The sequence below is a fragment of the Xenopus laevis genome, chromosome 8S, assembly GCF_017654675.1.
Source record: "Xenopus laevis strain J_2021 chromosome 8S, Xenopus_laevis_v10.1, whole genome shotgun sequence".
NCBI classification, from domain to species: domain Eukaryota; kingdom Metazoa; phylum Chordata; class Amphibia; order Anura; family Pipidae; genus Xenopus; species Xenopus laevis.
In genome coordinates this window covers 99914027-99927921 of record NC_054386.1, presented here as the reverse complement: position 1 = coordinate 99927921, position 13895 = coordinate 99914027, and the positions used below count along the sequence as shown (strand labels likewise).

The following is a 13895-nucleotide window of genomic DNA, read 5'->3' as shown; positions in this document are numbered from 1 at the left end:
ACATGCAAAGTACTAGAACCACCCTATAGCCAGAGTACTATAATATTTAAAGTACTAGAAAGTACTAGAATCAACCTGTAGCCAGAGTACTAGAACATGCAAAGTACTAGAACCACCCTATAGCCAGAGTACTATAATATTTAAAGTAATAGAAAGTACTAGAATCAACCTGTAGCCAGAGTACTAGAACATTCAAAGTACTAGAACCAGCCTGTAGCTAAAGTACTACAACATATAGAGTACTAGAACCAACCTGTAGAGTACTAGAACATTCAAAGTACTAGACTCAACGTGTATCCAGAATATTAGAACATTTAAAGTAGTAGAACCAACTTGTAACCAGAGTATTAGAACATTAACAGGACCTAGAACCAACCTGTAGTAAGAGTACTAATCTATTCAAAGTAGTAGAACCAACCTGTAGCCAGAGTACAAGAACATTCACAGAACCTAGAACAAAGCTGTATTCAGAGTATTAGAACATTAACAGAACCTAGAACCAACCTGCAGTAAGAGTACTAGAACATTCACAGAACAAGACCCAACAGTATCCAGTCAGAGTATTAAAATATTAAAAAAACTAGAACCAACATTGGGTCATTGACAGGTTTTTTCTTCTTTCTTTCTCATTGAGAATTGAATTTCAGTGTGAATTCTTGGACTATTTCTGCATGTTTCTTCCTTACCCTTTACATCCCATTTTTCATTGTTTACTTTTTCAGCATTCTCTGGATTTTTTTGTCAGATGTGCAACACCCACTGGATCACTTGTACTACCAGGTGCAAATGATACAAAGCTACTTAAAGGGGAACTATTGGGAAAATTAAAATGCAATATAAGCATCATAATGAAATAAGAAACTTTCTAAATACAATCAATTAAATATTCTGCATTGTTTCTGAAATAATCAAGTTTATCTTCACTATTCCTCTCTCAGCATCTGTTTCTCTTCATTCTGTCTTCATGCAGCAGTTGGGTGTCAGATATTCACAGTTAGATCCAATATATCTTATAGGGGGGCTCCTTTTGCCTAGAAGATGTATTAGAGGTCACTCTATTAAAATCACCAGACATCATGTCTCTCTACATGCAGGATTTGTGCAAAAGGCAGTGATTTTGTTACATTTTGTTTGTAATGGAATCAGTTATTTGAGTGAGCTCTAATACATCTGCTAGGAAAGGAGCCCCCCTATAAGATATATTGGATCTAACTGTCAGTGAATATCTGACACCCAACTGCTGCATGAAGACAGAATGAAGAGAAACAGGTGCTGAGAGAGGAATAGTGAAGATAAACTTGATTATTTCAGAAACAATGCAGAATATTTAATTGATTGTATTTAGAAGGTTTCTTATTTCAGTATGAGGACGTTTATATTCAATTTTCATTTTCACGATAGTTCCCCTTTAAACACACAACTTACCTAATCAGAATCTCAGTCCAGACCCAGTCAGACTGGCCGGCCAGATACTAAAAGCTCAGCAAGGTGTCAATGGAACCAGACATGTCAATCACTGCAGCCCCAAGAGCCTCAGGGAGTGTTGGGAGTTACAGTTTTACCCCACAGAACAAGGCCCTGATGTCCCAGAGAGAGATGTGACTGACTCTGCAGACTGGAAGCAAATAAAGGGTAAAAGCCACTTTGGCAGTAAATTACACAAGTTTTCGGAACCCAAATACTCATCATGTTTCCCATGGCAGCTCCACTTTCAGATGAGAGAAACAGATCAGTGGCCACATCTGCTAATACACTTGTTACTGCTGAGAGGAAACAGCACAGGGACCCTTTAACAACTGCTCTTTAACTCTTTAGTTACCAGCAGTTTTAACTACAACTCCCAGCACCCACCACAGCCTGCGGCCGAAGGCAAATGAACTAATAGACCTAGAGAAATACCCGGATGATCTCTAATGATGTAAATAGTGATATATGTATATAGCTGTAGAAATATCATGCATCTCTCTACATTTCAGCCCAAATGTCTTTTGCCATAGAGCTTACAATCTAAACAGTATAGGTGGACCCTGGCAGGCAAAATGAAGGTAGAACTACACCCTGAACCAGTGAACGTGTCATCTAATGAGCCACCACTATCAGACAAGATTTGCCAGTCTGCGTGAGCAGAACTACAACTCCCAGAATCCCTACAGCATAATCAGCTACTAGGATGCTCTGCTGCTCCTTATTTAACACCCAGAGTCTGACTGGCCCACAGGGATACCAGGAAAACTCCCAGGGGCCCAGGTGTTAGTGGCCCCTCAGGCTGCTAAACATTTGGCCTATTTCATGGTCATTCCCAATTTCTACGAGAACAAAGAAGCTAAATAGATGGATAAATAATAGATTATAGTGTGTAAATAAAAGAGACTAGGGGAATAGAGGCTGAGTGAGGAGAGGAAGAATAATAATACTGAGTGGGCCCCTGGTCTAAGGTTTTTTGGTGGGCCCCTGGTTTAAGGGTTTTGGGTAGGCTCCTGGTCTAAGGTTTTTGGGTGGGCCCCTGCTATAAGGTTTTTTGGTGGGCCCCTGGTCTAAGGTTTTCTGGTGGGCCCCTGGTCTAAGGTTTATGGGTGGGCCCCTGCTCTAAGGTTTTTGGGTGGGCCCCTGGTCTAAGGTTTTTGGGTGGGCCCCTGGTCTAAGGTTTTTGGGAGGCTCCTGGTCTAAGGTTTTTGGGTGGGCCCCTGGTCTAAGGTTTTTGGGTGGGCCCCTGGTCTAAGGTTTTTGGGTGGGCCCCTGGTCTAAGGTTTTTGGGTGGGCATCTGGTCTAAGGTTTTTGGGTGGGCCCCATGTCTAATATTGTTGGATGGGCCCCTGGTCTAAGGTTTTTTGGATGGGTTCCTGGTCCAAGGTTTTTTTTGGTGGGCCCCTGGTGTCCCAGTCCAACACCTGATTCATCTAGGTCACTACCTAATCAATGGCACATTTTAACAAGGGGGGGGGGTGGCTATGGCGATTGGTTGGTAGTGAATTGGATCAGGACTGAGGTCCTCATCTATATTTCTGGACAATGTCTGGCAGATATTGGTTGGCCAATTGAAGACCAATTGAAAAGTTCCTTGGAATTGACCATTCTATAACATACTAAAGGGAGGTAGGGGGACCAACAAAGGGCCACAGGGGCCACAAAGGACCAGGGACACTTGTGATAAAGAAATTAGGGATTTTATCCTTTGGCCCTCTGAATATATCATTGGCCAGTATAGTCATGTGAGCCAGTCTTTGTCATGGCCATTTAACCACCAGGGGTCGCTGTTCTATTAGAGTGAGTGGAAGAGCAATGGATTATATTAGTGGATTGTATCTATAACCAGGGGATAGTTTTCCCTTTATGGGTAATGAAACTAAAATGATGAAATAGCTCAGTAGAGCCAGTGAAATGTATCCGGGAGCTGAGGTGGTAAATACAGACATTTCTCATTATATCAAGACAGAAACAGATCTTTGCTCAAATGAAAAAATGCCCCCCCCCATGAAGTTTGGTATATCCTAATCTTTCATAAGCAGAGTGACTTGAAAAAATGCCAATCTACCTTGACGTTTGGTATATTCCGATCTTTCCTAAAGGAAGTGACTGTACGGCACAAATAAAAAAAATGAATCTCAGTGTTAAGTTGACCTTTAATCCCGCACATATCTAGGCCCGTGTTGTGTTTGTTACAGACCAATATAGTAAAAATCAGAACTCAGCTCTCCAAGTCAGCCGATAACTACAACTCCCAGCATTCTCTGTCACACAGCTGATGTCACAGGGGTGGTTCACCTTTAAGTTATATTTATAGTATGTTATAGAATGGCTAATTCAAAGCAACTTTCCAATTGGTCTCCGTTATTTATTTTTCATCATTTTTGAATTATTTGCCTTCTTGCCTATCAAATGGGGGTCGCTGACCTCATCTAAATACTTAAAGGGATACTGTCATGGGGAAAAAAATTTTTTCAAAATGAATCAGTTAATAGTGCTGCTCCAGCAGAATTCTGCACTGAAATCCATTTCTCAAAAGAGCAAACAGATTTTTTTATATTCAATTTTGAAATCTGACATGGGGCTAGACATATTGTCAATTTCCCAGCTGTCCCAAGTCATGTGACTTGTGCTCTGATAAACTTCAGTCACTCTTTACTGCTGTACTGCAAGTTGGAGTGATATCACCCCTCCCTTTTTCCTTCCAGCAGCCAAACAAAAGAACAATGGGAAGGTAACCAGATAGCAGCTCCCTAACACAAGATAACAGCTGCCTGGTAGATCTAAGAACAACACTCAATAGTAAAATCCAGGTCCCACTGAGACACATTCAGTTACATTGAGTAGGAGAAACAGCAGCCTGCCAGAAAGCATTTCTCTCCAAAAGTGCAGGCACAAGTCACATGACCAGGGGCAGCTGGGAAATTGACGAAATTTCTAGCCCCATGTCAGATTTCAAAACTGAATATAAAAAAATCAGTTTGCTCTTTTGAGAAATGGATTTCAGTGCAGAATTCTGCTGGAGTAGCACTATTAACTGATGTGTTTTGAAAAAAACATGTTTTCTGATGACAGTATCCCTTTAAAGTATGTTATAAAATCGCCAATTCTAAGCAGCTTTTCAGCTGGTCTTCATTATTTATTTTTATAGTTTTTTTTTAATTATGTCCCTTTTTCTGCGGACTCCTTCCCGCTTTTAAATGAGAGTCACTGATCCCATTAAAAAAAAAAAACAAGTGGTCTTTAAGGCTACAAATATATTGTTATCACTATTTCTATTACTCCTTCTATTCAGGCCTCTCCTATTCATATTCCAGTATCTTATTCAAATCAGTGCATGGTTGCTAGGATAATTTCGACCCTAGCAACCAAATGGCTGAAATTGCAAACTGGAGAGCTGCTGAATAAAAAGCTAAACAACTGAAAACCCACAAATAATAACAAATGAAAACCAATTGCAAATTGTCTCTGAATATCCCTCTCTACATCCTACTAACAGTTCATTTAAAGGCAAACAGTCCCTTTAAGGATTTCCGCTGACTGCAGTGCTCTGGAATTTCGTAGTCTCATCTGAGCGAGTGGGATTTTTGCCTCTTACAGGCGAGTATTAGAATAAAGAACATTTCTCCTCCCAATCAATTCTTTTCAATCAAGGGGATTATCCTGATAGGAGAATTTACTCTCCATTTGATGAATACACAGGGATGAGGCATGAGTGGATTAGGGCAATATTAATTCAAAGTGGCGTTTCTGACGGAAAGCCGGCAGTTGCGTCTGCTGGGAATTCTGCTAAATGAATTTTAGTATAGAGAAATAGGCTGCGCTGAGAAACAAAATAACCCAGAGAGCTGTAGATAAAGCAGATGTTATGGAGGGGAGGAGAAGCGTAGCCGGGGCCACATCTGATTGGAGATTCATTTCAAATCCATTGCTGTTATCTGAGCTTTAAAGAATAAGTAAACCTTTAAAATAAGTGAATGTAAAATTGATGAGGAGGCTATTCTAAGCACTTTTGCAATGTACATTCACTATTTATTTTATTTTCATTCCAAGATATTAAGGGATACATGTACTGTTAATATGAATGAATTTTGTTACAACAGCGCCACCTGCTGGTCAGTTTCCCACCAGTCTGACCAGCAAGTAGTCAAGGAAGTTGTCAGGAGAAAGAAAGAGGCTGCTCTGATGTTCTTCTGCTTAGGAATAAAATCAGAAACCTCTATCAGATCTTTCCTAAGCAGAAGAACATCAGCCTCTTTCTTTCTCCTGACAACTTCCTTGACTACTTGCTGGTCAGACTGGTGGGAAACTGACCAGCAGGTGGCGCTGTTGGAACAAAATTCATTCATAGTAACAGTACATGTGTCCCTTAATATCTTGGAATTAAAAGAAAACAATTAATGAATGTGATATATAAAAGTGCTTAGAATAACACTCTCATCAATTTTACATTCACTTATTTTAAAGGTTTACTTATCCTTTAAATAAGAAAATGCTTATCGCTTGGGTGGGATTATGGGGGTCTGCTCCTTTCACCTGTTGGATTTGACAAACTAATAAATACAATTCTGATAGCAGAGCAGACAGTAACCCTTCCAACACTTTCCTCTTGTCTCTATATATTAGGTACCTATCTAGTGTTACCAATCCCTATTTCTGTAGGGAAATGAGAGAGAGCAGACAGTAACCCTTCCAACACTTTCCTCTTGTCTCTATATATTAGGTACCTATCTAGTGCTACCAATCCCTATTTCTGTAGGGAAATGAGAGCAGAGCAGACAGTAACCCTTCCAACACTTTCCTCTTGTCTCTATATATTAGGTACCTATCTAGTGCTACCAATCCCTATTTCTGTAGGGAAATGAGAGAGAGCAGACAGTAACCCTTCCAACACTTTCCTCTTGTCTCTATATATTAGGTACCTATCTAGTGTTACCAATCCCTCTTTCTGTAGGGAAATGAGAGAGAGCAGACAGTAACCCTTCCAACACTTTCCTCTTGTCTCTATATATTAGGTACCTATCTAGTGTTACCAATCCCTATTTCTGTAGGGAAATGAGAGAGAGCAGACAGTAACCCTTCCAACACTTTCCTCTTGTCTCTATATATTAGGTACCTATCTAGTGTTACCAATCCCTATTTCTGTAGGGAAATGAGAGAGAGCAGACAGTAACCCTTCCAACACTTTCCTCTTGTCTCTATATATTAGGTACCTATCTAGTGTTACCAATCCCTATTTCTGTAGGGAAATGAGAGAGAGCAGACAGTAACCCTTCCAACACTTTCCTCTTGTCTCTATATATTAGGTACCTATCTAGTGTTACCAATCCCTATTTCTGTAGGGAAATGAGAGAGAGCAGACAGTAACCCTTCCATCACACCCGACTTTCCCTTCTCCCTACACATTACGCTGCATTAAAGCAGCTCCAGGCATTGCTCTTGCACTCAGTCAGAGGGTTTGATTTTCTGTCGTTTGGCATTTCACAGCTTTCTTAACATCCAATGTCCCGAGATCTCAAGGGATGGAGATAATCAATGTGCTGCCTTCGCATTGACGTGGGATAGGATACCACCCGGAGAGGGCAGCGAGAAATTTTTGGACATTTTTCCTAGAAATACTAGTGGGTAGACAACACAACAAACAAGAGCGAAATAAATTCTAGATATCAACTATGCTGCTGGGGATGCTGGGAAATGTAGTCCAAGTAGATCTGTATATCACCATCACTGTATTTACTATGTATATATGTGCATTCATTCATTTTATATACAGTATAGCTCCAGCAAACTCAAACTGCAAATCCTATTCCAGTGGCTGGAAGTTGTAGTTCAGCCGTTCTGCCTTTCCTATACGCCCTTGATGCTATATTATTAACTATATATATATATATATATATATATATATATATATATATATATATATATATATATACGCTTTCCCATAAAGCACTGGGTATAAATTCAGGGCGGGGTAATGAAATAATCAGGCACCAGGTATTGGTTTTACAGCAGTGCAACTTTCCCCATGCTGGAATTGAACCCATGCACCGGGCCGGTGGGAGGAGAGCAGCCTTACCAGGGGCTCAGGGAGAGGAAGGGCGGATATCACTGCTATGCTGTACTGACAAGAGCTTAATCTGTCCCAGGCAGCTGGGGGGTTAATTGAAGCACAAAACCCATTGAATGGCAGAAGCTGAGCAAATAATCCCGGGGTTTAACATTAGTTTGGTCATTATCCGGCACTCCCCTCCGGCACTGAGCTTTGTTTCACTCTCAGCTACTGGCTTACGGGGGGGGGGCAGATACTTCCGCAATGGTTTGGAAGCTAATAAGGAATAATAAGTTAATGTTATTCACATGTCGGGGGGGGGGAAAGCAGCTCAAGTTCTAAAAAGATCTGAAGTCCCACCCAGATGCGCTTGTAGTTGCGTTCCGGTAGTTCTGACCCACTGAATGGGCAGAGCTATGGGCAGGAATCCCTGAACTCGATGGGTGTGTGAGCTACAGTGATAGGATATACCGGAGACATCAGCCCAGCAATCAGGGATGGAGTTTGGGAAGAAGTGGGGCCCCCAGCAATGCAGGGAAGTCTGGGGCCCCCAAGTGAGGGTGGGGCGGGGGAGGGAATACATAACCCTTCAGACCTCCAGCTGTTTGCCTCCCACTGGCACTGGAGGATCAGGGCAGATGCCCTTTCTACCCGACTATCTCTGCCCCTACCCCCCGACTATCTCTGCTCAGAGGACACAAACTTCAGCGATCCATCACTGTTCCAACTGTCAGCTGCTTGAATGCCATCCTGGGATAAGAATCCTTGCAAGTGACAGCCATGCAACTGGTCTATTTCTAAGGACTTCCAGCTGTTGGGTACAGCAACTACTCCCTGCAACCACTCCCTTCCTGCGAGTCCCACATCCTATGCTCACCCCCCCCAAAAAACAGAATCACACCCATCATGACTCTTACCGTATCCTTCAGCTCGAGCTTAGACTCTGGTCCTGGGTATCCCAGATGGCTGGCAAAGCTTCTGTGGCCCCCCTAGAGCCCCTCGTGTTCCCCTTTCCGCTCAGCGACTGGGAATGGTGTGGCTTGTGCCCGACTGTCACTTACTCCCTGTGTGGATGTGACTCAGCTGACAGTCAGGCTCCGCTTTCCTCTATTGCTCCTTCTGTCTGAACAGAGAATTTCCCTTCCCCTTTACACTGATTCCAATGCTTTTTCACTCCACCCTTTGTACTGAGTGATGTCAGACTGTGAGTGTGTGCGAGTGTGCGAGAGAGCGGCCAATAGATTTGTATTATTCAGCACATGGATACAATGAATTGCAGCATCCACGCAGAGGAAGTGTGTCATTTGGGGAGGGGGGTTTTGGATAAGAAAAGGGTGGGGTGCTGGTTTGTCCTTAGTAAATAAACTGATGGCATGCTGCATGAGTCGGAACTTTCACTGTAGGGAAATAATAATGACAGTTGCTGGATTAGCGGGTGCCATCTGGTCATCTTCAGTGTATACCCTGAGTACTACTATCATGTAAGTGACCCAGGGCTGGTGCTTATCATTATTATTATTATTATTATCCTTGATTGATATAAAGAGACACATCCACATGCAGATTATACGCCACCCCCATCGGCTCCAGTGGAGCTTACAATCTAAGGACCCTATGACATTCTTACATACACACACGCTAGGGTCAGACAATTCTCAGAGCCAGTTATCCTGCCGATATATTTTTGGGGTGTGGGAGGAAACTGGAGAACCCCCAAGAAGTCACGGGGCAATATACAAACTATTTGCACATAGAACCCTGGCTGGAATTAAATTGGCACTGCTGCTATCATATCAGTCACCACAATTTAATTAGCATTTATTCTAATATGAATGTCCCCTTTAATATCTGCATCTGTATTGAAATTAAAGGGGTTGTTCACCTTTAAATTGACTGTTAGTAGGATGTAGAGAGTGATATTTTGAGACAATTTGCAATTGGTTTTCATTTTAAATTATTTGTGGTTTTTGAGTTGTTTAGCTTTTTATTCAGCAGCTCCCCGGTTTGTAATTTCAGCCGTCTGGTTGCTAGGGACTAAATTACCCTAGCAACCATGCATTGATTTGAATAAGAAGAATAGGAAAGGCCTGAAAAGAAAGATGAGTAATAAAAAGTAGCAATAACAATAAATGTGTAGCCTTGGAGAGGAATTGTTTTTTTTTTAGATGGGGTCAGCGACCCCCATTTGATATCTGGAAAGAGTCAGACGAAGAAGGCAAATAATTAAAAAAACAATAAAAAATAAATAATGAAGACCAATGGAAAAGTTCCTTGGAATTGACCATTTTATAACATACTAAAACGTATCTTAAAGGGGACGCAGAAATGCCCACAACTCCCCCATCCAATCATTACTGCAGACACACTAAGCGAAAGCTATCCTCTGCACTGCTGGTCCTGACTACCTATACCTTTGAAACAATGCAGCAATAGTCAGCTCCCCTCCAGCCAAGACTGACGTGTGCAAGGCATTGTGGGTACTTGAGTCTTCCCTGGAGTGAGACATGCAGTCAGGACCAGCAGTGCAGATAATAATAGCAAAGGACTGATAGAAATGAATGAAATACAGTCACGTATAATCCCTCCTATTACTGCGCTACAGCCGCATTCTCCACCATTTCATTAGAGGAGCTAATAGATGGAAATTACATTTATTTTTGTCCAGTGATCTTATCAGATCTGCTTCCATTGGGAATTAATAACCGTTTTCTATTCACGCGGAGCAGAGAAATAGTCGTATTTATTGTGCCAGCCGTTATTTTATCTGTTTATCCCTTTCAGGTTCTGACTGTGGAGACAATGTAGCAGAAGTCTCCTCCCCCAGGTGAACACAGGGAATCTGATCTGATCTGAGGAAATGAAGGGAGGAACTGGCACATCTGATCTCATGTAACAAATTGAGTTTTGCAATGGGATAAAGATCAGGGTTTGTAATGGCGCCACCTACAGGAAGGCTGCAGTAATAACAGTCCAACTTCATCTGTAACTGCTTATGGGAAATGCAGGGAGTTTCCTAGAGTTGGGGGAGCCACATGATATTGTGCAGGAGAAAAAGAGCAGGCGATACATGAGAAGCACCGCCCCCTCCAAATAATCCCCCCCTGGTGCATCACTAGGATATATAATCATTTATGTCTTCCCATTTATGTCTTCCCATTATGTCTTCCCACTATCCAGAGCTTCAATGGGAAGGGGGAGAGGAGAGTGTGAGTACAATAGAAAAGAGCTGAGTAAGAGAAGAGCGGAGTAAGAGAACAGCAGAGTAAGAGAAGAGCAGAGTATGAGAAGAGCAGAGTAAGAGAAGAGCAGAGCAAGAGAAGAGCAGAGCAAGAGAAGAGCAGAGTATGAGAAGAACAGAGTAAGAAAAGAGCAGAGTAAGTGAAGGGCAGAGAAAGAGAACAGCAGAGCAGAGTAAGAGAATAGCAGAGTAAGAGAAGAGCAGAGTAATAGAAGAGCAGAGTAATAGAAGAATAGAGTAAGAGAACAGCAGAGTAAGAGCAGAGTAAGAGAAGAGCAGAGTAAGAGAAGAGCAGAGTAAGAGAACAGCAGAGTAAGAGAACAGCAGAGTAAGAGAACAGAAGAGCAAAGTAAGAGAAGAGCAGAGTATGAGAAGAGCAGAGTAAGAGAAGAGTAAGAGAAGAGCAGTGTAAGAGAACAGAGTAAGAGAAGAGCAGAGTATGAGAAGAGCAGAGTAAGAGAAGAGCAGAGCAAGAGAAGAGCAGAGTATGAGAAGAGCAGAGTAAGAGAAGAGCAGAGTATGAGAAGAGTATGAGAAGAACAGAGTAAGAAAAGAGCAGAGTAAGTGAAGGGCGGAGAAAGAGAACAGCAGAGCAGAGTAAGAGAATAGCAGAGTAAGAGAAGAGCAGAGTAATAGAACAGCAGAGTAAGAGAACAACAGAGTAGGAGAACAGCAGAGTAAAAGAAGAGCAGAGTAAGAGAAGAGCAGAGTAAGAGAACAGCAGAGTAAGACAACAGCAGAGTAGGAGAACAGCAGAGTAAGAGAAGAGCAGAGTAAGAGAACAGCAGAGTAAGAGAAGAGCAGAGTATGAGAAGAGCAGAGTAAGAGAAGAGCAGAGTAAGAGAAGAGCAGAGTAAGACAACAGCAGAGTAGGAGAACAGCAGAGTAAGAGAAGAGCAGAGCAAGAGAACAGCAGAGTAAGAGAATAGCAGAGCAAGAGAAGAGCAGAGTATGAGAAGAGCAGAGTAAGAGAAGAGCAGAGTATGAGAAGAGCAGAGTAAGAGAAGAGCAGAGTATGGGGAAGAGAAGAGTATGAGAAGAACAGAGTAAGAAAAGAGCAGAGTAAGTGAAGGGCAGAGAAAGAGAACAGCAGAGCAGAGTAAGAGAATAGCAGAGTAAGAGAAGAGCAGAGTAATAGAAGAGCAGAGTAATAGAAGAACAGAGTAAGAGAACAGCAGAGTAAGAGCAGAGTAAGAGAAGAGCAGAGTAAGAGAAGAGCAGAGTAAGAGAAGAGCAGAGTAAGAGAACAAAAGAGTAGGAGAACAGCAGAGTAAGAGAAGAGAAGGAGAACAGCAGAGTAAAAGAACAGCAGAGTAAGACAATAGCAGAGTAGGAGAACAGCAGAGTAAGAGAAGAGAAGGAGAACAGCAGAGTAAAAGAACAGCAGAGTAAGAGCATAGCAGTGTTCCTGTGGGTACTGGGCTTAGATCAGGGAATGCTAAATATGCTCATGCAGAGAAGAGCTGGAGTTGCTGTGCCCTTATCTATCCCCCTCCCTGGCTCATGCCGGGCACTAGAGAGTCACACAGCTGGTACACAGGAAGGAACTTCTATTTATATCCCAAATTCTGCCTGTGCATATGTGTGTCTCCTCCAATGAAAGTCGGCTATTCTGATACCATCCAGTCTGTATGTGACGAGTATCAGCCAGGTCATAGGAGCAGCCGGCTTCTGATTGGTCAGGGGATTGTACAGAGCCAATATACTGTATAGATATATATATATAAAGGATGGTTGTATAGCATTGGTGGATTCAAGGGAAAAACAGACTTGTCAGCTTCCAGGTTGCCAGTCACACTCCCTTCCCAGAGACTATTATCCACTGTTACTATAGGCACCATCTCTCCCTACTATACCTGCTATCCCACAGTCACACTCCCTTCCCAGAGACTATTATCCACTGTTACTATAGGCACCATCTCTCCCTACTATACCTGCTATCCCACAGTCACACTCCCTTCCCAGAGACTATTATCCCACTGTTACTATAGGCACCATCTCTCCCTACTATACCTGCTATCCCACAGTCACACTCCCTTCCAGAGACTATTATCCACTGTTACTATAGACACCATCTCTCCCTACTATACCTGCTATCCCACAGTCACACTCCCTTCCCAGAGACTATTATCCACTGTTACTATAGGCACCATCTCTCCCTACTATACCTGCTATCCCACAGTCACACTCCCTTCCCAGAGACTATTATCCACTGTTACTATAGACACCATCTCTCCCTACTATACCTGCTATCCCACAGTCACACTCCCTTCCCAGAGACTATTATCCACTGTTACTATAGACACCATCTCTCCCTTACTATTACCTGCTATCTCACAGTCACACTCCCTTCCCAGAGACTATTATCCACTGTTACTATAGACACCATCTCTCCCTACTATACCTGCTATCCCACAGTCACACTCCCTTCCCAGAGACTATTATCCACTGTTACTATAGGCACCATCTCTCCCTACTATACCTGCTATCCCACAGTCACACTCCCTTCCCAGAGACTATTATCCACTGTTACTATAGGCACCATCTCTCCCTACTATACCTGCTATCCCACAGTGACACTCCCTTCCAGAGACTATTATCCACTGATACTATAGACACCATCTCTCCCTACTATACCTGCTATCCCACAGTCACACTCCCTTCCCAGAGACTATTATCCACTGTTACTATAGACACCATCTCTCCCTACTATACCTGCTATCCCACAGTCACACTCCCTTCCCAGAGACTATTATCCACTGTTACTATAGGCACCATCTCTCCCTACTATACCTGCTATCCCACAGTCACACTCCCTTCCCAGAGACTATTATCCACTGTTACTATAGGCACCATCTCTCCCTACTATACCTGCTATCCCACAGTCACACTCCCTTCCCAGAGACTATTATCCACTGTTACTATAGGCACCATCTCTCCCTACTATACCTGCTATCCCACAGTCACACTCCCTTCCCAGAGACTATTATCCACTGTTACTATAGGCACCATCTCTCCCTACTATACCTGCTATCCCACAGTCACACTCCCTTCCCAGAGACTATTATCCACTGTTACTATAGGCACCATCTCTCCCTACTATACCTGCTATCCCACAGTCACACTCCCTTCCCAGAGACTAT

General features: G+C 42.6%; 1 protein-coding gene across 1 annotated transcript in view; it reads right to left on the bottom strand.

Moving 5' to 3' along the window:
* Positions 1–8745, bottom strand: part of pea15.S (proliferation and apoptosis adaptor protein 15 S homeolog) — a 47469-nt gene extending 38724 nt beyond the window's left edge. The window contains exon 1 of the mRNA XM_018233513.2: positions 8432–8745. The gene's annotated coding sequence lies outside the window, so the exon portion shown is untranslated. The remainder of the gene's footprint in view (positions 1–8431) is intronic.
* Positions 8746–13895: the final 5150 nt, after the last annotated feature.